General features: G+C 47.1%; 1 protein-coding gene across 2 annotated transcripts in view; it reads left to right on the top strand.

Moving 5' to 3' along the window:
* Window positions 1-12829: 12829 nt before the first annotated feature.
* KLHL13 (kelch like family member 13) overlaps window positions 12830-23001 on the top strand; it is an 83369-nt gene continuing 73197 nt past the window's right edge. The window contains exon 1 of one of the 2 annotated variants that reach the window (XM_062584541.1): window positions 12830-12889. The gene's annotated coding sequence lies outside the window, so the exon portion shown is untranslated. The remainder of the gene's footprint in view (window positions 12890-23001) is intronic. The other variant, XM_062584542.1, reaches the window with a different exon arrangement.

The raw sequence follows: 23001 nt of genomic DNA, 5'->3' as shown, positions 1-23001 counted from the left end.
CAGGGTGCCAGGCCATTCCTCAGCTGTCTGCCCTGCTAAAAGTCTACCTGGGCTCCCTTAACTGGCCGGGTGCTAGTGCAGGGCATCGCCTACCCGCTCGGGCCTCTCGAGAGGTGGTTCGGGGCCTCCTGCCTGCATCCCCCTCGGGGGAGACAGTCCCTGCCTGGGTTCGGGACCGTCCTCCGTGTGACGTGGTGCCGGCTCAGCCAGAGCGGAAACGGGAAGCTCCGACCTGGGGGAGATGGCTCAGAATAAAGTATTTCATTTCTTGGTGGGAAATAAGGACGTCAGCACAACGGAAATGTTCCAGCAGAAAACGTTGATTTAGCAGATAGCATGTTATCTCCTGAGAAAGTTTAACTGGAAAATCCTGAGTTGGCTCCTGTTGGCAGTGTGCAATATCCGTGGCTTCCTGGGGCCCGTGTGGAGTGAAATCACTCCGTCTTCTTGCACAGGTGCGGACCAGGAGCTGTTTTACTCTCCCTGCATTGGGCCTTTAAAGATCAAGCAAAAAAAAACCCAAATCAAAAAAATAACGTTATTGAAAAAAAAAAGTCCCGCCCGCCCGGTAACTTGGCAGCCGCTGCTCTGGGTGGGAATGACTCATCCTTATCTTTGGAGCCGCAGCCCTGCGGATTGCAAATGCCCTGCCGCTGGTCCCTGCAAAGGGAAAACTTCGGGCCATGCTGCTCGGAGGCTGCCGCCATCCCCAAGCCCTGAAACATCCAGGAGCAGCCGGAGGCATTGCTGCAGGGCCCCTGCGAGGCCCTCGGATGCCGGTGCCGGAGCCCTCCCGTCCCCACGGATAATCCTGGCTTTGATAAAATTTTCCCACGCGTGGGAAATCAGCTGCTACGCCAATTCCCCGGGAGGAATTGCGACGGGATCGCTGGCGTAGGCAGGGCGCGACGTAACTCCGCAGGCGGCTTTCCTGCAGCGGACGGGTGTCCGCGCTGCGCTGTCCGCGTTTCGGCCGCGCGCTTGCGAAGCAGCTCTGGGCTGATGGGGGGAAACGGAGCAGCGGAGCTCGGTCCGCATCCCGCCGCCGAAGGCCCGGACGTGCTGCCTGCAGGCACGGGGCGACGCAGCGGGACGCGCGCGAGCGTCAGCTCGTTTTGCCGAGACCGAGATATAACGGGGGCCGGAGCACCGTAGTTTGGTGTCGAACTTGAGCAGCAGTTTCAGAGTGCCAGCTTGTATGAGAAAAGCTTTAATCGTCAAAGAAAACGGAGGGATAAGAATACCGCTGAGTGCACGCAATGCACTGGGCACATCTGGTTACACGAGTCACGATTAACCAGAGGCAGAATTTTTTTGAAGGGGTAGGACCTCTGATGCTCTGTTTGTGAAACTTTAGCACACGGGCTAAGTAGCAGGGGAAACGACTACAAAATCACCTAAATACAAGCAGGCATAAGGAATTACATGAATGCGATAAAATGGGAAGCAGCGATTTATTTCCATCTGAAAGGGAATGGTATCCACAACCGAATTCTGAAAGTTACTGAGTACTTATTTTTGTCAGCCAATTTCTCCTTAGGGAATCACGAAGGGAAAACATCCTGAGACAAGAAAAACAGGATCTCAGCAACCTCCTGAAAAGACAAGCTGTGCTCTTAGAGTCAAAAGGGGTGTTTTAAAAAGCACAAAAAGTACCCGTCAAGTGCTCAGATGTTGCTGGATTTCAATGGGCTTCAATGTTCCCTTTGATCCTTTGGGAATCTCCCCCCCCCCCCCATAGTGAGCAGCTTCACAGCAACCTGGAGGCTTCGAAATGCCTAACGCAGCAAGGCCCAGCAGTGGTTTAAACATATTCTCTTATCTAGGCACAAACTGAAGTCGTTTGCAGAACTGGCACCCTAATGACTCAAATAAAATCATGGTTTTGAATATCCATGTTTCTGGATAATTTATTTAAATCGAGAAGTAGTATTTACAGCTCATAACATCGATGAACTCAACCCAGAGGGCTGGAAGCACCTTACGCCCTTGCTTTAGACTCTTACGCTTTTGCTCTGCACAGCTGGAACAGTGAAGCCTCTCTGCAATTGCAACGGTCCCTGCATTAGCTGCTTGTCACAACAGCATTTCCACGGGGTGGAAAAGCAAATGAACCAGAGAAAAAGGAACAGCTTTGGACTGTCAGGTCTGAAAAAGTTAGTCCTGCGAGGAGCTTGCTTTCTGCCGCCCCAGAACGGACAGTTATTTCCCACGAAAACGCAGAGCTTTCATCTCCACCACGTTTGAGCTGAATAAGCTCTGCGGCATCCCAGTCGGATCCACATGTGCTCTTGTCCTGTGCCCCTCTGGGGGAGCCCAGCACCGCCGGCAGTGCCCGAAGCGGCGCGGCTGGCGTCTCTCGCTCTGCACCTCCCAGCGGTGCCGCACGCGTGGTACTGTCCCGTTCGGGTAGTTTTGTAGTATAAATCACAATTAAGGTAGGGTGAGCAGGTTGACGAGATGCACCTGCACTTGAGGAGGAAGATGAGGGTGTTTGTGATAGCACGTCCTTCCTGGGAGCAGTGGACCTCCGGGCCTGAGACCGGTCCTCCAGGAGGTCCGTGTCTCCTGCCGTCGGGGTGGAGAGCCTCGCTGGGCGAGGAGTGTTTTCATCCTGGATCTGGATGACCACAGCAGGTAATCCAGGCCCGTGTAAGCGTATATCAGGGCTCGGTGTTTGATTCAGTACGCGTAAGTGGTGCACAGAGGGGACACGGTTCAGGAATGCAGATGCTGCTGCTCGAGATGACGGAGAAGGAGACTCCTGACCACAGCTACGTGGTGACTTAGCATCAGCCATATATCCCTGTGCTTCCCTCTGGCACAATCCCGCTTGATCGGTTGTAAGCAAGCGCTGTAAAGGAAAGAGAACAGCTTGTGGCTTCCACCAACATCCTCGGTGTCTTGCTGCCACCAGTTTTCCCAGTGTGCAGAGGCTCTTCCAAGCTATCGGTGCTGGTGTCAGCATGTCTAGCACTGAGTTTGGGACCGATGTCCCCGAAGACAAGCACTCCTGTTCCTTTGAATTAATCTTAAATAAGCTGAATTAAAGAGCATCTAGCTGAGCTCTTGCTGAGAAACAACCCTGCAGGGAAAACAAAATCCAGGCAGAAACGTTAGCGACAGCTTTTGAGCAGCCTGGCCCTGGGGGCTGTGTCTTTGTCCTAATTTTACGCTATCAGTTTTGTGCCTTTCCTCGTACCCAGAGGGGCGTTACTGCAAGATATAGAGTTGTGGCTGAGAACAGAGCAATAGTTTTGTCTCGTCTAAGGATGAGGCGCAGCGGGCGGGTGCGAGGGACGCGCGGGCGCCCTGCCGCTCGGGGTCCCTGGGGCACCGAGCGCACAGGAACCTTCCTGGGGAGCTGCCGGGGGCGACGCGGGCTTTTCTCCTGCTTTGCCTTAGCAGTAATTCTTGTTAAATTCTAGCTTACATAGAAAATCCACCGAGTCCAGTACTTTTGGTCCGGTGGTGTCCCTGAGACCGGCTGGGGAAGACCCACGGGCTGCTGCAAGGGCCTCTTGGAGCAGCAGGTGAAAAAATGCAACGTATCGGCATCGACACAGTGTCTGAGCACGCAATCATCTCCCCGAGCATACATGTAGGTGACTTTATTAAAATAAAGAAAAGCTGCAGCTAAATTAAGGAAGTAATAAACTGAGCCTATCTGCACGCTTCCGCTAAAATGCAAGGAGACACTAGCAGGGAGAGAGCAGCCGGTTTGGTACAGAGGCAGCCAGTTATTGCAGAGGTGCGATGGCACGCACGCGCTGCACTGAAACACTGATTTTAATGGCTTTCTGCTTAGCTGCAGGCTACAATTCAATTAAAATTCGGATGCAGTGGACTAAAGTGCCGTTCCTCAGCACCCCTCGGGAGCTGTGTAATGAAAAGAAAGCAGGAGTTAGGCCGCCCGTCTGCAACGCTGAGCATCAGCAGCGCCACGGGCAAGAGAAGAAATCACTGGAAATACCTCCATGCCTTCCTTTTTCCTGCAAGGGCGGTCGATTCACAGCACTGCGCTGGATTTGGCCCTGGGGAGCCGACTCCGGAGTGCTGCATACAGGCTCTGAGCGGCAGCGGACCGTTAGCCAGACTGTCAAGCACAGACTCCGCAGGGGCATCTTCACAGCCCAGGCACCGCGCGTGTTGAGACACATACTTCTGCATGAAAATGTGAAAACATTTTTTTCCCCCCTTCTTTGCTGTTCTACCTGGATTAGATGTTCCCTGAGGCACTGAAAGTGTTCCTAGAGTGCAGCTATCCAGGATGCCTGGAAGAAAAAGCAATATGTGCCCCGTAAAGCTGCCGCAGTTCCCAGCAGTGCTAGATCCAACCATCAAATAAAAATCATTGCCACCGAGCCCAGGCAGCAAAGCGCTGCCGAAGAGGCAATTTGGGCTCGCTCCCACGCCCTGACCGGCGGCGCGGGGACGAGCTTCTCCCGAGCGCCGGCTCTGTCCTCCTCAGGTGGCTGCAGGCATCTCCAGCAGCTTTCCGAGCATTTTTGGAAAATGCTTTTTATAGGGCATAATGGAAATTGTTTTCCATTACATGTTGGGCCAGCTGAAGCGCGGCCTCCCGGAGCCAGCCAGCCTCTATATTCGTTCTACTTCGGATGTTGCATTTCAGTGTTTTGGGTATGGGGTTGCTTTTCTTCATCGACAGCCTTTCCATGCGACGCACAGCCCATGAGCCGAGCGCGATGCGTGCAGGATGCCCAGCGCGGCCGCCCGGTTTCGTCCCCCCCCCCCCCCCGGCGAAGCAAAATAATAAATATAAATTAAAAAAAATGTATTTTATACCTATATACAAAAATCAAAATGTATTATTTATATAACAATATGTTCATATAATAATGCGTTAATATAATAATATATTAAAAAAGTAAATGGGCCCTGAGCATTTACGTCACTCGGAAGTGAAAGGACAGACTCTGAAGCACGGCACAGCGGGGCTGGTTCAGCCACAGGCGTTCAAAGCTTCTTGTGCTGCCCTGGGAGCTGCCCAGAGCTGCTCAGCGGTCTGTGGGGTAGATAAAACTGTTTTCAGAGTCGAGGGGGACAAGAGCTGAAAATGCGTGTAAACAGCAGAAAACCTTCACGTCAGTGGGTAGTCGCTGCAGCCTGGCACAGGAAAAGGTTCATCCGTCACGCAGCTTTTCAGGGATTTTCTGCTGTGTTTTATCTTCGTTCTTCAAGGACAAGCTATTGATGGATACAGAGCTTGTACAACTTTTGCTCACGCACTGTCTACGTGGCAAAGCATTTTATGGGAGACTGACCAGAAATAGTGACACCACGATATTATGACCTGATGGCTACTGCGTGCTTCACTCAACGAAAATCATGCTAGAAAGCTCGTAACGATGGTAAATGTCTCTGGTCAGAACAGAAATCCTGGGAGAGACCTTGCACAGCCATGAATCTCTTTGGTATCTGGTCTGCAAAGCTGCAAGGAGCTCAGGTTATTTCTCTTCTGATGCGAGTTACGTTGTATTTTTGTTTGCTCATTTTACCTTCCTTGTGCCATACTCCGGCTGCCTGGGTGTCTCTCAAATTCCCCACTGTCCTCTCTGGTCTTCACAATTTTTGTGCAAACAACTGAAATATTCCACTATTGCTCAGCTATTAGACTGAATAAATTTTTTGTTTGCCCTCCTAAGTCAATATTGCTTTGCTGGTCAGAAAGATAAGGGCACGCACCTTTAGCACAGTCACGACTCGTAACAGGATTTGTACCTGCGCAGTCTCTGCAGCAAAACGCCCTGTTATGAGACCGGCCGATTTCATTAGATCGTACCGATACCGCGTGCACACTGCAGCGTCTCAGTGGTACAAGCACATTTTATGACCATTTGTTTTATCTCTGAAGAAATAACGTAGCAAATAAACAGTTCGATATTGCTCCTGCGGTCTAGTCCAGACATACCAGACGTGCCTAAATCAGTTATTTTTTTGTGCCTCCAAGGAGAAGAGCATTGGAATTTAATATGTGCTCTATTGCTTTTGGGATGAGGCGCTGCATTGCATCCTGTGGCAACTTCAAACTTAGTTTTGAAGCATTTGTCGTGGAAATACAAAGCGGACAGCTCGGAATGGGTCCCACAACTAGGTTTAGGAGGAGCACAGTATGTACCAAGCTTTGCTACTGGGTCAGCTCAGCTGATCAATGGAAAACTTCCAAATCACTGGCAGTTACTAAGTTTGCTCCACTTGGAGCCATTGAGCTGTTCTTGCTTGGAGATAGATTTGGTAATGTGTTTCTTGACAGGAATCAATAATTTATTTTATATTCATTGTGATCGTTAACTGGAAGTGAACCAAAAGATTGCTTGGCTATAAGAACCATCGATTGCCCCGGAAAGCACACTTATCCACTGACATCTCGGAGGGCAGGAATATACTGTTACTTGTTTGTACAGCTTTCGTGACGTTCAGCTCTTCCGCCAGGGCATAGCTAGGCTGTGTCGCGTCCAGCTTCAGGCAGGTCTTGCACCTTCCGCATGAGCAGCGCTGCAGAAATCGGCAGAAGAGAGCAAAATCGGGTTCTTAATAGCTCTGATATTAAAGTCGTGTATGCCAGAAGTCTCTGCCTTGGTTCGATGTTGTAGTGCTAAATGATACTTTGATAAATGATAACTTCAGCGTCTTCTGCCGGTGCCCGCTCCTCGCCCACCCTCGCGTGCGGGAGGAGGACGGAGGACAACACTGCGCCGCTTCAGCCTGCCTCGTTCCTGGCAAGAGGAGGGACGCTGAGCTCCGCGTTTCCTCCTCATGATACCTCTGCCACCCGTTTTGTGGTTCAAAAGCAAGATAATTTTCCAGAAGTTTGAGAAAAATGATTTTTATTGTTTGTTAATTCCTCTCATGCTACCAAAGCTGACCTGCAGTCCTATGTGAGGATTAATACCCTTTGCCGGGGGGAGCAAAAGCAAAAGCCCGCAGTGATAAGCTGTCTGGCCTGGAGAATATGCAGTCTACAGAGATGAAAACAGTTTTGTGGAGGCACTAGAAATTTTTCTGCAAAAAATGTTGTAGTTACTGCTCAAACTAGAAGAGTAATGAGGCCTTGCAGAAGACATTGATTAGCCTGGTGTTTTTGTTGACTGTTTGAATTTGCATATGGTAAATGAGAATGTAATTATTTAATGAATCGTAAAGCATCCCCACGCTAGCACATCAAAGCTCACTGCCTTGCAAGTTTTGCTGTACAGACATTTCAGAAAAAAAAGAGCCATTCGTGGGAGTGATATTAAAAGACGTATTGTAGACCATTGTAGAAACATGTATAGTTGAAGCCAAGTACTGTATTTTGCTCTTTTCCTTTGACATCTGTTGGAATCATTGCCTTACACTTACTTCGCTTACTGCCTAACAGTGAAAAAGAAATACATTTGGCTGTTTTTTCTCTAAGATGGTAAAAGCCGGATAAAAAGCAAAACACTGGAAAAGAGAAGATGCAGATACAAAATTGGCTTTAAAAAAATCAGATAACCAAGATTTCAGACTTCCTGCAAATCCTACTCAAACTGTAAATTCCCTCCTTCTCCTGACTATCTCAAAACAAGCACACAAAACTGAGAAATAATGTAGCTAAATAGTACAACTCAAAAATTAAGCAACCCTACTACTCCTCATAAACATGTACCTCGAAGAGAGCAAGCAAGGAAAATTTTTGTGGGAGAAATTGCTGTATAATTTACAGATGAAAGCTGCTATGGAAGAGCCCCTGCACTACGGGACAAGCGGCTGCCCTGAGTCCTGGTGCCGAGTCCTTCAACACGACCCGCGAGGCTCCACAGCGGCCGGGAAAGCTCCGCACTGCCACGGCGCAAAGCCGCTCCTCGGCCGTTGGAGAGATGCTAATATTTCGATAGCGCAAAGGAATCTATTTTAAAAATAGCTACTACTCCCCATCCAAAATTCTGCTCTACCAAGATTAGCTGGAGTTAAAAAAAAAAAAAGATAAACTGTAGAACGCCTTTTGCAGCAAATGAGCAAATCTCAATATTGCATGTTTTGCTTCAGTGAAACCTTCAGAGGTAAGGGAAGACTCCAGGCTGTGACTCGCAGGCTGCAGTCAGTAAGGGCTTGTTCCTTGCTCGTGCTTTTATGCCAGAGGAAGCTTTCCAAACAGTTTGGTCAATGTAAGACGAGGAAGTCCTTACTGCAAATGTAAATGTTGAAATCGGGCGAGAATTTGGAAGGCTGAGTATATAAAACATTTTGAGTACCCACTGTGGTAACTTATATTCTGGGCAGTAAAAGGAAAGATTGACTGTCTGATCCTAACTTTATTAACTTATACAAAGCCTGGATAATACAACAAATAAGATTTACTGGTACTTTTTAAAAACTAACTCATTTAGCAATCCTTACCACTTGTGAGCTAAAAAAAAAAAAATCATTAAAATGTCTATGTTATCTTTCCCTGAGTCCTCCATGTTCTCATACTAGAGTTTTGTAGCGCTGGACAATATGAACATTTAAGTGGCACATTTAGGTCAGATCCTGTCTTTTTAACTGCTATGTTAAATTTTGCAATCACTCCAAATTCCTGAGACACTTAAACCTCAGACTGCGCTGATGTGCTCCCTTTCAGCTGAATGTTATTAAGTGACTCTTCCTGCAGTAATCTCCTCCGATTTTCCCAGCCTCCCTTCCACTTCTTTCATATTTCATTTATCTTTCCAGGCGCTGAAGGTTTTGATCAATTGTGCGCTGAATCTTTTTGCTTTTTTCACACATGATGAATTTTAATGCTCAGTGGCCACGACAATTCCCCCTTCCTGCATATTTTAATAGTTTGACTGCGTCTCTCCAGCGAAATGCTTCATTTACGCTGGAAATGTTTCTCGGAGAATAGCGGTGATGTTCACGCTGGGTCGTTGCACGTCCCGTTACGCTTTTGCCTGGCAGCGACAGGCGGAGCGGCGGAGCAGCGATTCTCTGTTGCCCCAGCAAATGTCCTTCCCCCGGTGCGAGGCTGCGCAGGCAGCAAAGAGAGACGCAACGTTCAAAAGTGGTATGAACAAAAACCACTCAGTAAGCTGGAGTTTTGCACTCGTTTTGCATTTGTGGTTGTGACTGTGGATGGTGAAAATCGGCTTGCACACACAAAGTTTACCTATATTGGGCACCTTCCGCACCAAACTTTAACGTATTTGCAGTTCGCGTGTCCTCCTCTGCGGGTCCCGGAGGAGCTCGCTGCAAGGGCCGGCGAAGGCGCAAACGGCCGCGGCTGGAGTTCCTGGGAAGTGACTGGGAGTCCTGGATGCCTCCGGGAACGAATGCAAAGAGGAGGGCAAAGCGGGAGAGCAGTGGGAGAGCAGCATTTTCCCAACTCTTCTGGAAAAATTGAACCTCCCGCTAGGGATTCTTTGGTTCAGTAACTTTCCCCTGAAATGTCTCATTCACACTGTGAGAAAACAGCAGGAGCAGGACTCGGATGTACTCTGCTCCACAGAAGAGCTTATACGGGGCTCCGCCAGCTTTGGTGAACGTGATTCACTGCCGTCAAACCCCGCTCAGCGGTGGGGGTAATAGTTGCAGAGCGATAGCAGACGACGAAAAGTCAAAGGTTTAAAATGGACTTACCAGGTAATAAGCCCCCACGGTTTACCTGTTGACCAAAACGCATCTCCTTTCCAAGGGATGTTAATCCTGCCCAGCTGCTGTTCTGGCGTGAACGTGCAGATGTGTTTGGCCCAGAACGTCTTCAGGACAGAGGGAGCGTTAAGGGCCTGATCCTGGAAGTAACTGCTTTCCAAACTGTACCCTGCGAAGGCTGCGAGGAGAGAGGCAAGGCAGAAACAGCGCCCACGGGGCGCCGGCTTCGGAGCTCGAAGCGGATCCACGCGCCTGTATCCGCAGCGCTGCGCCTGGGGCGCTTGGGGAACGGGCCGTGGGTCGCAGGGTTCTCGCAGGCGGGGACTGCACGTCCAAACAGCTGCAGAAGTGCTGCTCTACCTGCAGTATTCCTAACTCCAGCTGTGCGGTACTCCCCCCGGGACTGTTCGCAAGCTCAAACAAGTCCGCCAGAAAATATGTGCAGAATCGCGGACAGGGAGCACACCTCGGCATAGGTAATTTAAGCTTAACAGAGCTTAATTCCTCTTTTACCAAAGTTCTGTGTTCACCTGTATAACAAATTCTGCATAAGTTACGGGAAATGTTCGCGATTAATTTCCCGTAGTCCAAGTGATGGGCATGAATTCTTTTTTCTTTTTAGAGAGAATCAAGTAGTAAAGCTTTTAAATGGGAGATAATGCTGCTTAATTGGTATTATTCTCTTTGTATGATCTGCAATACCAACAGAAAATGAGTGTGAGGTGAATATGAACACGCTCCGAACTGGCAGAAAGCTTTGTTCATTCTCTATACTGCTGTTAGGTGCTGAAAAATATACACGGCTACAGCAAATTCTGTCCAGCATAGAGATCAAATGTCAGATTTGGAGGCATAAATACTTAGAATGTCGTTCTGAAAGGAACTACACTTTACGTAGGCTTTAATGGGAAATGCGCGTAGTTACGGATTTGTGGTAAAGTTATGCAAAAAAAGCGTACCTCATAAATTGCTTTACATCAGTGATTTCGTGTACTTGCCTTGAGCCATGTTTTTGCAATGCCCGGTGGAGATTTTAGAGCAAAGTCAAGGCGCTTTCCTTGCAGTAAAATACCTAACAGAGAGCTCAAAGCTTTGCAGAGAAATGGATAGCTGTTTTTAGACAAATTGTATTAACGACAGCATAACACCAGAGCAATCCCAGGGCGCAGATCTTCCGTAAGGCTGCCGTTCACAAGAAGGGTAAATCCTGGGTAGCGACACATAGCTCAGCCCCGCAGAGCTTTGCCCTGTTGGTCTGAAATCTCTTCGGAGCTCCCACGGCAGATCTGGGGGTTTGGTGCTGAGAGGCCCCAGGTACCTCTGAGAAAAGCTGCCCAGTTTTCAGGGTAGAAGCGCTGGAAGATCACGGGAGCGCTAATAGCATGCAATTAGTTTGCTGAGTCCTTAGGAGACACGTGGGTATATTGAAATGGGAAATGAGATGGAAACAGGGCTGTAAAAAAACACCTTCTGCCATGGAAGCGAGCAATAAGAGTCATAAAAGTTTGGTGTGGTTAGAAGTGCGGGATCGGGTTGAAACTTGGACAAAATCCCATGTTACATGTGCTGCAGAGACATTACCCTGCTTTGTGAGTGAAAAGAGCTGAAAGAGCATTATATCTGAAAGGCATGTGTTTTATAGCCACAGTTTAAATAAATAGCAGATTTGATTTCCTTTCGAATGAAAATAAATAAGTAAAAAGGTGAAGAACTAACTATTACCACCAGCCGTCCATAAAATCGTCCGAGTGAGCACATTCCAAGATTGCAATCGTCCCGCCTAGAATCATTTGGGACTATCCAGCATGTCCCTATGTCCACATCTCTTCTCAATGGAGACAGACCCAGAGCTCTGAAAGGTGGATAGAGTTTGGCATCGGCTCACGCAAGAGACCACTTTTGAGGACGGAAGGAGGAAATGCCTCGAAAAGTGCTTTACTCTGCAAATGAGACAGTGAATTTCTTGTCAGCCTGAGGGCAGTGATGAGTTGGCTCCCTGGGCTTGATCTTGCTTCGGTTGGTGTTAATGACGTGAAGGGAACACAGGTGAACCTGAAACTATCCCAAGCAAAAACTGTTGGAATTACTTAACTAGAATCTCTTTCTCTCCAGGATAGATGATAGTCTGCCTTTGACTAGCCACTTCTGAAAATCTCAAGGTGCAAATGGTATCACATGTGCAATGCTATCATATCTGCACACATATTGAATGCTCTGATATGGTTCCACATTTTTGCTTAACCTTTCCTTGACGGTAAAATCTGGCATCTTTCAGGACAAGGCGTTTGCCAAGCCAAAGTCACAGAGCTGCTAGGAGAGGTGGCTGCAGTCTTGCCCGGAAGGCTCCCCATGGCTTTCTAATTAGTTTTGCACCATGTTCTGCCCAGAACTGCATTGCTGAAATTCCTCTGTCCTCATTAGGGCTGAAGGGGTTTAACTAAGGCATCATTTGGCCTGAGATTACCTACAGTCAAAAACTTGCTGAGTGTGGGGGTTCAGTAATTAAGGCGTGTTTACGGGAAACAATGCAGGCAGAACAGCAGAAGAACAACGGTTCCCAAATAAGAGCTGCAGCCACACGGGAGAAGGAAGAGGAACGCGAAGAAACTTTTCTGTTACTGCACTGCGGTGCTACAGGAGCGGGCGACGCAGCTCTGATCGCTCCGGTCCCGAATGGCGTAGCCGAGACACCAGCAGCTGGAAAGGAAAGTTGAACGGGATTGTCTTTCCACTTGGAAATAATGCTGATCTCAGATTAAGCCTACTTTGAATGCTAGCAGATTTTGGATTTTTTTGTACAACTGCCATTCGCATTAATTAAGTTTCACAACTTAACTTGCAGATGCAAACGATTCTCCTTCTAAAAAAATATTTAGACTCTCGGAGCGAATTTAGCGACGCGGAACGGAGCGACGTGCTCTGCGCCGGCTGGTCGACGGGCTCCCCGCTTGCGCGACCCCCTCCTGCTCCCCGCGGCCCCTCGCAAGGGGCTTCAAACAGCCCCACGGCCGCGCTGGGGAGCGGGGGGCGGAGCTAGCAGGCGGACGCCCCACCCCCTTGACCACGCCCCTTCGCGTTGGCCCCGCCCCCATCGCCCCGCCCGGCGCTGTCCCGGCGGCGCCTGCGCGCGCGCGCGGGCGGTGACGTGCGGCGGGAGGCGGGGCCAGGCGGGCGGGCGCGGGGAGCGGGGCCGCGCTCCCGGTGCGCGCGCGGCGCTTCGGGGACGCTGCGGAGCGGGGCCCGCGGCCGGGGCCGGGCGGGCGGCCGCGGCCCGCAGGTGAGAGGGGGCGCGGGGAGACGCTGCCGGCTCTGCCCCCGCCGGGGTCCCGGAGGCACCAGGGGCCTGTGTCCTGCGGGGCCTGTGTGCCCGGGGCGGCCGGCGGCGGCGGCAGCGCTGGGGCGCGGAGCGGCGCCGCGCCGGCGGGTGCGGAGGGGTCGCTCCCCGCGGGGGGGAAGGGGCTGCCCTGAGGGCGAGGGTACGGGAGCGCTGTGTGCCTGCTCCCGAGGGGGGTCGGGGTGCCGGAGCCCGCGGGGAAAGGGGCCCGTTTGGGGGGGGGGGGAGCCCTCTTTGCAGTGGGGTGGGCCCGTTTGGGGGGGGGGGGAGGGAAGAGTGCCCCGTTTGCAAGGTGGGGGGAGGGAAAACTGCCCCGTTTGCAATGGGGGTTGCTGCTTTTGCAGGAAGGGGGCGAGGGAAAAGTGCCCCGTTTGCAATGGGGGTTCGTCCTTTTGCAAGCGGGGGGCGAGGGAAAAGTGGCCCGTTTGCAGTTGGGGGCGGCCAGTTTGCAAGAGGGGGGTGAGGGAAGGGTGCCTCGTTTGCAGGGGGAAAGGTACCGTGTTTGCAAGGGCAGAGGGACAAGGTGAGGGTACCTGGTTTGCAATTGGGGGGTTACCCTGTTTGCAGTGGGGGCTCCTCCGGGTGGGGGTCCTGGGCAGCAGTGAGCGGTGGTGCAGCAGGAGCGGGGAACAAAATCTCTGGGGCAGATCCCTCTGGGAGCACCGCTGGTGGCTTGCCGTGGGGAAGGGACTGGTGTGTGCTGTGTCTCCTAAAAAGTGCTAGTACTTCGGCTCTCCTTTTCCAGGCATTATTCTGTGGTTATTGTAATAATTCTCTTGCCGGACGCTTTCTGCTAATCGTTGTTTATTGTTTCATGGCCTTTAAATAGGCTATTTGAGTTTTGGATGCAGGAAGGAATTTGAGGGATTAGCCTTTAGAAATGAGTGTTATTGTAGGCTGTGATTAACTTGTTAGTTTCTTTACCTTATTCGCGTAAAATTTAGGCCGAGCTCTGTTTTCATTAGGTGCTGTTCAGGACTTCTCATCTCCTTGTGAAAAAGTCTGATGTTAACTTGAAGGCTCTCCAGCTCTGGACGCAGAATGTTTGACTAGACTGCCACAGAGGAGTCTTCCCTGTTCTCTCCTTAGTGAGCTGGAAACAGAGATAATGTTAATGAAGAACCTTCAGGGTGCTCTCCCCACTTCTCTGATTTCACGGTAGAGCCTGTTCTGCAGTGCAATCCCATTTAACACTAGACTACGCTGCAGAGTGTTGATAGTAGGAAGTTTGGGTAGTAACTAGAACTAAATGATACCTTGAATGCTGTTCTTATGATCTCTTTGATTCTGTGTTTTTTTTTTTATTGTGCTTCTAAACATTTTCCCTCACTCTGAAGTTCAGAAAATCACAAGGAGCTGCCAGCACAAATTAACATGCTGTTCTGCTTCAAAGAAGCAAGACTGTTTCTAGTGAGTGTTGGCTTGACACCAGGTATCAAAAATGAATTTAAGTGACTTTGCCCCAGCCAGCTCTCTCTTTTTTTTTTAATAATTTTAAATAGTTTCTGCTACTCTGTAATTCACTCAGCTGAAAGTCATCCGAGGCAATGGTTCAGTTTATAGCAGTAATGGTGACTTGAAGAATTCTGCTGCTTGCGGTCTCACTGACACAACTTTTGGTGATCCCGTGGTGTGAAGTAGGTCAGCAAACTCATCTGGCTAGAAGAAAAGCGAACGTGCGCAGACTTCCTGACCAGTTTGCAGTGCGGTCCCACAAATGATAGGACAGCATGACCCTGGGGAGAAGACTGACTGCTGGGATCATCTAAACCAGCATTGTGAGATGTTGGCTTGCTGCACTACTGGGCTGAATGGGGTGGAGCAAGGAGGGAGCATTTTCAGCTGGTGTCACTGCTGAAGACATTGAGATTGATTGATCAACCCTTCGTTAAACCCTAAGGGAGCTCAGGGGAAGCGAAATGTAGCTACTGAGGAAGGGGCCTTGTGCTGGCACGCGAGCTGGCTAGAAACGCAGGGGGATTGGGCATGCAGAGTAAAAACTTGCTCTTTTTCCCTGGGTACTGGTAACTTTTAAATGTTTTTTTCTTTTGTTTTACAGCAGGCTGAGGAAAATGTATAAAGCATTTAATTCTTGGAGTTTACTTAAAGAAAATGTCAGACTCTTTAGTGTTTCTCCATGTAATATGATCCTTGTATATGGTTCTTTGCCAGTGGGGATCAAGCCCAGGAGGTCTGGATATAATGGCGTAACCTCTGCTGCCTGAACTAAAAGTTCCGCCAGTGTTACCTCAAGGACTGTATATTCTTAGTGTGGTCCAGCTATTTCGAAGGGATAATTAGTCTGCGCTAGAGAGATGTGTTGGTTGAGGCTCCAAGTGAATTTGCAATATGTTCTGCTGGAACTGTTTCTGCTAGTGTTACTATGTCGCCTCCACAAACACCGCAACAGAAGCTGTCAAAACTGCTCCTTTCTTATAGTTGTTTTATTGCTGAAATAGCTGTGATGCTTGGTATGTATGTTTTTTGTTTTTTTTTTTCTTTCTTCTTCCCTTTGCGCTTTTAGGTGGTACTTGTGCTGGCAGAACTTTCTAAGAAATTGCATCAAGGTAAAACTGAACAAGTTGAACAACTGGAAGTGTTTGTTTTGAGAGCTAGTTGTCTCAGGGAAGGTATTCAGTGTTTGACTGTTTCGCTATATCAATAACACAAGACTTTCCTAATGACTCTTAATAGCTTATGAAAGTTGACTTAAATGGCCTTAGGGTAGGTTCTCATGGCCAGGTGCTTTTATCACAAATCTGACAGTGTATATGGGTATCAGTATGAGTGGGAGGAAAAAACTTAACTGGATGGGGTAGCATATGTTCTACTTTCATTCTAAGAGTTCTACTTTAAGGTTTTTGTTTTAATTCACGACCGTACTGCATTATTGAAATACTAGATGGAAATATTTTTACTGTTTTCTTTTAACTATTTGTCATGCAACAAGTTTCCTAAAATTGCCAAACTAGAGCTTTATGAAAAAACTAATCTGGAATAAATACTTAGTATTTTGCTATCCCCACGGAAAGTATTGTTGAAAAACTAGGAAATAAATAAGCAGTATTAAATAATCATCTCAGGGAGAAGAGGCATGCTTTCAGTATGTATTCGGTATTAGAGATCTTTGACTTGCTATTTTCATCTGATTTTTTTTACATATATTTTTCCTTTCCTTACATAAAATTTTCCTTTACATAAAGGAAAACTTGCAATGCACTGTTTTACGTTATGGTAGATGTTTCGGGGTGAAAGCACAGTGGACATTGAAGATAGCGAGTATCCGGCTTAGGAAAGCATTGACAAGTCGACTGGGGCTGTAGGTGCCTTGATGCGAGATACAGGACACTGCAATGTCAGACTTGGTGTTGGTGATAGGAACATTTCAGAAGTGCATTTATTGAAGACAGCTTTTGGATGATGAGGTAGCAGGGGCCTGTTTGGAGGCATGAAGAGCTTGCAAGCTGGGACAGAATTTCAGTTTGATGCCTCTAATTGACTTGCATGTTTCAGAAGACTAATCGGAAGAAAACTCGAAAGCTTTTTTTATGGTCGGTGAAATAGCCTGTTCTGTGGTGAATTTGATATCTTCCCTGCCTACTTTGAGAAGCTATTTTTAAGTGAATCAGGTATATTAAGTTTCTGGACAATGCAGCAACTGCTGATTTGTGGTGTTAATCAATGTTTTTGCTTTAAACACACTGTGAGAAGTGTGTCGCTTTGTTTCCTTTTGTGGAAACAGTACTTTTGTAAATACCAAGGACACTGGTCATGTGATTTCTTGGGGCTTTTGTTTTAAGCTCTTTGTGATTGATGCAGCTGCTGTTGGCACAGTCTGTAGTTGTAAAATCTGAGAGATTTGTTGGGCAGTGCCAATACATTTTCCTTTTTTAAGCTGTTCTGTTTGTTTCTTTTAGTAGGAAATATAAAATGGGAGAATGCTTATGTACAGGTGGAAGTAGATTGTAAACAGAAGTTTTGTTGTCAGAGCATTCTTAAACCTTTTGCTCCGTCCTGAAGCTGCTTAAATCTTGGCGCAGCTGAAGATCTTTCTCTGTTTCTGTATTAGTGTCGATCTTAGCAGGTGTCACGTGCCTACTTGAACTGCCAAATTACAGATTCTGCTGTTCCTTTTTGAGGGACACTGTTTTGAAGGGTGCCTAAACACGTGGTGGTGCACGTGGAAGGATATCAACAGGACAAAGCTGCTCATGTCTTTATATATAGGTGTGGATGGGACCGGAGAGGGAACTGACTGAGCGGTCGAAGTGGTTCAAAGCATGTGTATTAGTGCTGTGCTGGCCCAGTGGTTAAGACTGAGGATGGGAAGATGAGTACCTGTCCCAGCTCTGAGGACTTAGAAGTATTTTAAGAAATATTGCAGTGCATGGTTCATCATGATGTGTTAGTTCCTTTGTGAATTTAAATTCCCATCTTTGTGGATGAGTGAAGGAAGAATTTTGTTCCTTTGTTCTTGGTGAGAAATATAAACCGAGCAGGCTGTTTTTATTCTTCTGTATCGTCCAGAGATTGCAGACCAGGATTTAGTGACCCAACAAATGAGAACCGTGGTATGTTGTAAGCCAGCTTGATTGCACCTCCATCTGGTCAACTGCAGACCATTACAAGGAAGATTAGGTTCCATGTTATAAGAAAAATAAAATACAAGTTTTGAGTTCTGCAAGAGTTAATGGTTAAATGTTAGGGAATAATTCTGTAGATCCTGTAAAACATGGCTATACAGGTGAAATTCAGTCTGGTGCCTTTCTCTTGATTGCTTTCTAGGACCTCTGTGTAAGTGGTCTGTTTTTCTAGTTTCAAGTTGAATGTGCTCCACTTGCATTTCATTTAGCATCGTGGGAACTTTGATTCTTTTGAATAACTGACCTTATCTGATAATGCTAATATGAAGTGTCTAGCAGTATGTTAAGGTGATCTAAAATATCCAGTAATCTTTTTTGCTGTACTTGCCCAAAAATCGAATCTTTAAAATTGGAGCTCTGTTTCTACATTGTTTGTTGATGTAGTGTATTTTCTATGTATTTAAGTAGTTTTATATGAGAAATAAATGCCAAGTTTTCATTTCTTTTGAATTTTGAGAATATTCATACACCTGTTAAGGATTAAAAATTAACTGTATGATTCCCACTTGGAGGGCTAAATCTGATGCTAGAGACTTTGTAGTTTGATGCTACAGCTAATCTGAAACACTTTGGGGTTGCTGGCAGAAAGGGGATGGTCCTGCCTTGTGGCCACTGCAAACTTCTGCAGCTTCCTTTGCAGTGCTAACACTTGTGTGATTGCAGGGCGATTTCTTTCATGCTGCTTATCTCATGGGAAACAAACTCACTCAGTGATGGTTTTTATCAGTTTAAGTTACACCTGGGGCTATACCTTGCTGCTGCTCTCACAAGTAGAGGTGGGAATTGGATGGCTGGAGGTGCCCGGAGAGGAAGCCCAGCAGCTGCTGCTCCTGCCCACGCTGGGGCTGGAGGAATGGAGCGTCAAACTCCACCTTGCAGAGCTCGCCCTTTGCAGCCCTGATGTTTTCAGCTGTCTTTAAAGAGTTGCTCCTGAGATGACTGCTGGCAAGCTTTACACCTGCCTAGGAGCTGAATGACCCATATGAATAGTTTTACTGAAAGCATGAATATGAAATTCCACGCTGAGTTAAGGTGATGGGAAAGCTCGGTATTTTAGCTCAGGGAGGAGCCGAAGCAACGGCCCGCGTCCTGCTCACACGTGCTTTCGGGCCCCTGAAGGAAGCCGAGAGGAAGAAATAGGTGGTTGTTCTGCCTTGTCAGCTTCTGGCTTCGCAGTGCCCAGCTCGTTCAAGTAGGTGCAGTATGTTGTATGATTCTGGGCAAGTTTATTGCTAACCACAGGTTTTGCGTAGAGCGGAGGAAGTAACTAGCATATCTGTTATTTAAAGAAAGCTGTGAGTGGCACTGGAGTCCTGCAGACTTAGAAAGTCCGCAGTATTTTTTTTTTTTCCTTTTTTAAGAAGCTGTTATGAGGAGGGTCAGAATTGTGCAAGGCTTATGTTAGTAGCTCATCTACCCCCCCCCACCCTCCAGATCATCTTTCTGCTCACTACTTGTGAACAACTTTTTAAGTAGTAGCACCTCAATATTACAAAATACGCGTATAGTCATAGGTATCACTGTCACTTACTCATGACTTTCATTGCAGGTTTAAAGGTTTTTAGCAAGAACAGAATTCAACTAAGTCAGTTTTGTTCCCTTGCACATGAGTTAGTAATTGAGCAGTGATGTTATGACTCTTCAAAAATGAAGCTAGACTCTTCTATCCTGTTGTTCGTAAACTTATACAGTGGAAAGAAAAAGGTATTTCTCATATTTCTCTTATGTATAAAATGTGCCCTATGAGGTATATTTTATATAAACTAAAAGCTTGGCAAGCTTCAGCCCTCAAACTATAAATTAGGGCTTAAACACTTGAGCTGCGGAAGAATGGAAGGCTCAGTCTCATCAGATGCAGTTTTGTTGAGCTGCCGGTACGGGAATGGAGAATTGCCGTGCGTTGCTGGCCCTGGGCAGGCATGCAAATCCCACCGGTTTCTCCTGGCTAGTAGTGTTTCTCGCGGAGGACTGATGCTAAGCGCTTAAGCATTCACTGTCTGAAGAAGAACATATCGGGGAAGGACAGAAGCGCTAGTGTGGGCAGTTCAGGTCAGACTTGGTACCAGCTCTTCCTCCTGAGTATGAAACTTGAGTCTTTAATTTCCGGGCCAGCAGTTTTGTTATATAAAGGAGAAGAGTAATGAGATTATTATGATATCAGCTATCTCTGAGTTAGTGGAAAAGTGTTATCTCATCCAATTATCTTAGCAAGGCTGGTGATACCGCTAACTACAAGAGCAAGGAGAGAGTCTGGCCCACATCTCTGCAAGCAGGCTAATCATTTTCAGGAGCAGTTTAGTAGATTTTCTTAATGTAAAGTGGAATAATTGGAGGAATTCTCAGATAGGCTGTAAACAGATCATGATCCAACTCCCCTAGCATCATCTTTTTGCAAGGAGATAGAGGCCTTGAGTTTTTTCCTGCCTTAACTTTGAATTTTCTTCTGTATAATTAATGGCGCAAACTTCTAGAAAGTTTCCTATTTTTGGCGGGTATTAAATTTTAGGGTGTCATACTTACTAACTTCTAATCTTTTCAGAGAAAATCACTCATAGAAAACTATACCATGCAGCTTTTTGTAACGCATGCATCTAACTCATGCTATTCTTTTCCTCTCGATATTTTTTTCCCGTAAAACTGACGGTATCGCTTAAAAGCTGCAGTGGTAGACCCAGATGTCGATGTGATAGTGCTTCACATGTGCAGAGCAAAAGGCAGTTTCTGTTCCTAAATCTTATCTAATGCTTGCTTTAGTCTTTCATCCACCTGTTATTATGGTGTGTGCAGTACAAAACAACTAGCATGGTAGGCAATGTCTTAGTAAACATGTAGACTAACTTAAGCCTGTTATGGTGTCATTTTTTTTGCCTTCAAAACACGTAGCCCTGAGGCCACTTGATGGATTTGCAGGCATCCCTTGCCTTCCCGTAAGGACTTGCGAGCCGTGTTAGCGTTGCTTCCCACGTGGCTGTTCCCCGCAAGCGGAGCTCTGCGTGCCGCGTTGTGTCTTCTCTGAAAGCTCGGTGGAGTTGGACAGGGCTGAACAAACCCTGTAGATGGCTCGTGCCTTCCTCTAAAAGGTCTTTCCTTGGAAGAGGACACACATGCGGAGAGCCCAGTTTCTCTTGCCCTGTTGGCAGGGGTGTGGTGACCATCTCTGGCTATCTTTCCTGGTTTGTGGAAGGAGTAAATGTTCCAGTATGGGAACTATATCTCGCTGGCAGCTGAGGCTATTATGTGAGCTCTTCTGCAGAAGGACGACCGAAATAAGCAGAGGTGGTTTAAACAGGCTAAATAATCGGTCTTTATCAGTTGATCCTGAGTAAATAGGTTAGAAAGTACTTAGTGGCTGCCGGGTTGGTAGCCTGTTGCTGAGAGTGCTGATGAACTCTTGCCCTGCCACGGCTGCTCCTAGAGGAGGAGAGCCAAATCTAGGGTATCGGCTGAGGCTACACTTAACAGGCAGAAATGTGACCTCTCTGCTATAAATGACCCTGCAGTTATGGGTGGAGTGAGAGAATCCCGGTTCATATTCCGTGCGGAGAATGGACATATTTTTTCGGTGAGGCTGTAGCAACTGGTGAAGGAAGAAGTTTAGACACGGCTTGTTGGGATGGAGAGGAGGTGGCTGTAGCGCAAAGCAGTGCTGCCAGGCTGGCGAGCGCTGAGCAGCCAAGAGCCCCCTGCTCCCCGCGTGCATGCGGAACAGTCCATGCGGAGGCTATAAATGCCCCCAGTTAGGAGCTCAGATTGTTTGTTCATTAGTAAAAGTAATGGTAGGAAGGAGTTGGCCTGGAAAATGAGAGAGTGCGAGAGAAGAGGTTGCATGGCAACACTTTACACTCCAGAACGTGGACTCAAGAATAAATAATGATGGAAAAAGAAGTGGGAGGAGGAAAAAATAAGTGGGCTGGAGGGAAAAACACTATCTTTGTGTTCACTTTATCGTTTCAGTCCCATCCCAGATGTGCCTGACAAGGCGGACATTGTTCTCGTTTTTCATTACTGACGGCCTTTCATAAGGACCTCCACTGTAGTGTTGCGTGCGTCGCTGGAGTAGCGTCGATGCAGGTTGTGCAAAATGTTCAGATAGGGGATGGCGGGAAGCCTGCATCTTATACTCAGTTTTAGGGGGCTCCTTGCCATCAGATACTATTTTAGAATCTCAAAACTTCATGATTTTCTTCCCTGAAATGGCTCTTGTACATGATTCATCAGGAAGACTCTTGCATCATCCCTGCCACATCAATTATTAATACTTCTTTAATTCTTGAACACAAGTCTTTGATGGCTGCCCATACACATATGCATGTGCGTATATAAAAGAAAAATAATTTGGTGCCTCTTAAGGAGGAATATCAAGAGGAAGCAAGTTTCTTGAAATAAGACTGCAATAGCCTCTCTAGTCTTCAGATAACTCCATCGTTTTGTTTAAGTTTGGATGCTCTCTAGTGACTAATGCTTCATTTTTTTTAAACCATTTTTTATTAGTTAATGTGGAGCTTCCTGCAGGATTTTGTTGTCAATAGAATTGCTTTATTGTTTTTGCTGGAAGAATGATTACGCTTCAGGTTGGCAAGTGCTTTTATTGGAAAGCTGTTGCTCTATGTTTTCTTTCATTTAACTGTAGAAGCAACCCTTACTGGTGCTATGTGGATACGTGAATACAAGTTGCCAAGTTATGTATGAGTTACGTTGCAGTTTTGCTGTTTTCTGAGAGAAAGCGCAGAGGAAGTGAAAGCTGGCAGCGTTGTTACCAGTGTTTCCTCACTCTGCTTTGGGTTAGAGTGAATTAAAAAAAAAAAAAGGAGTGGGGGGACCACCCTGCTAGTTACTCTTTGTGTTTTTGAGTAACTTCTTCTTTTCCCAATTGGGAATATCTACTCGATATAAATATGAAAAGCAGTGTCTCCTCCCTACTCTCTTCTCCAATCGTTCGTTCTCTGCAGTAAGATAACTTAGAGCAAGGTAAGAAATCTTGCACTGTAGCTTTGGCCTGTGCCAAGCCAGTTGTCACCTGTATTCTTCCTGCAAGCTCTTCCAGGGAGCTTCCAGCTGCGGTGGTAACGGTGGGGTGAATTTATGAAAAGACTGGTTTAGTGCGGTGATGCAAGGTATTACCTCCGTGAAAAGCACTGCACTTCATATGCATTCAATGGTTTATGTAAAATGGTGGCTCTAAGGGAAATACTGTGTCTGAGAGATGTAAAGAGACAGAGATTGATGAGTTTAAAAGCAAAAGTTAACTCTTTCTCCCATGCTATTGTTGAATTGAAGTTGATTTTTATTTGCAGCTATGATCTTGAAGAAATATGTTATAAATACTCAGTATACATGGAAGAGAGCAGGGCAGGACAGATTTGTAGTGAGCTAAATGAACTTTCCCTTCAGGCAAAAAGGTGGGGGGGGAGA

This window comes from Rhea pennata, chromosome 11, assembly GCF_028389875.1.
Source record: "Rhea pennata isolate bPtePen1 chromosome 11, bPtePen1.pri, whole genome shotgun sequence".
Classification (NCBI taxonomy): Eukaryota; Metazoa; Chordata; class Aves; order Rheiformes; family Rheidae; genus Rhea; species Rhea pennata.
This window is presented reverse-complemented; position numbering and strand designations above follow the sequence as displayed.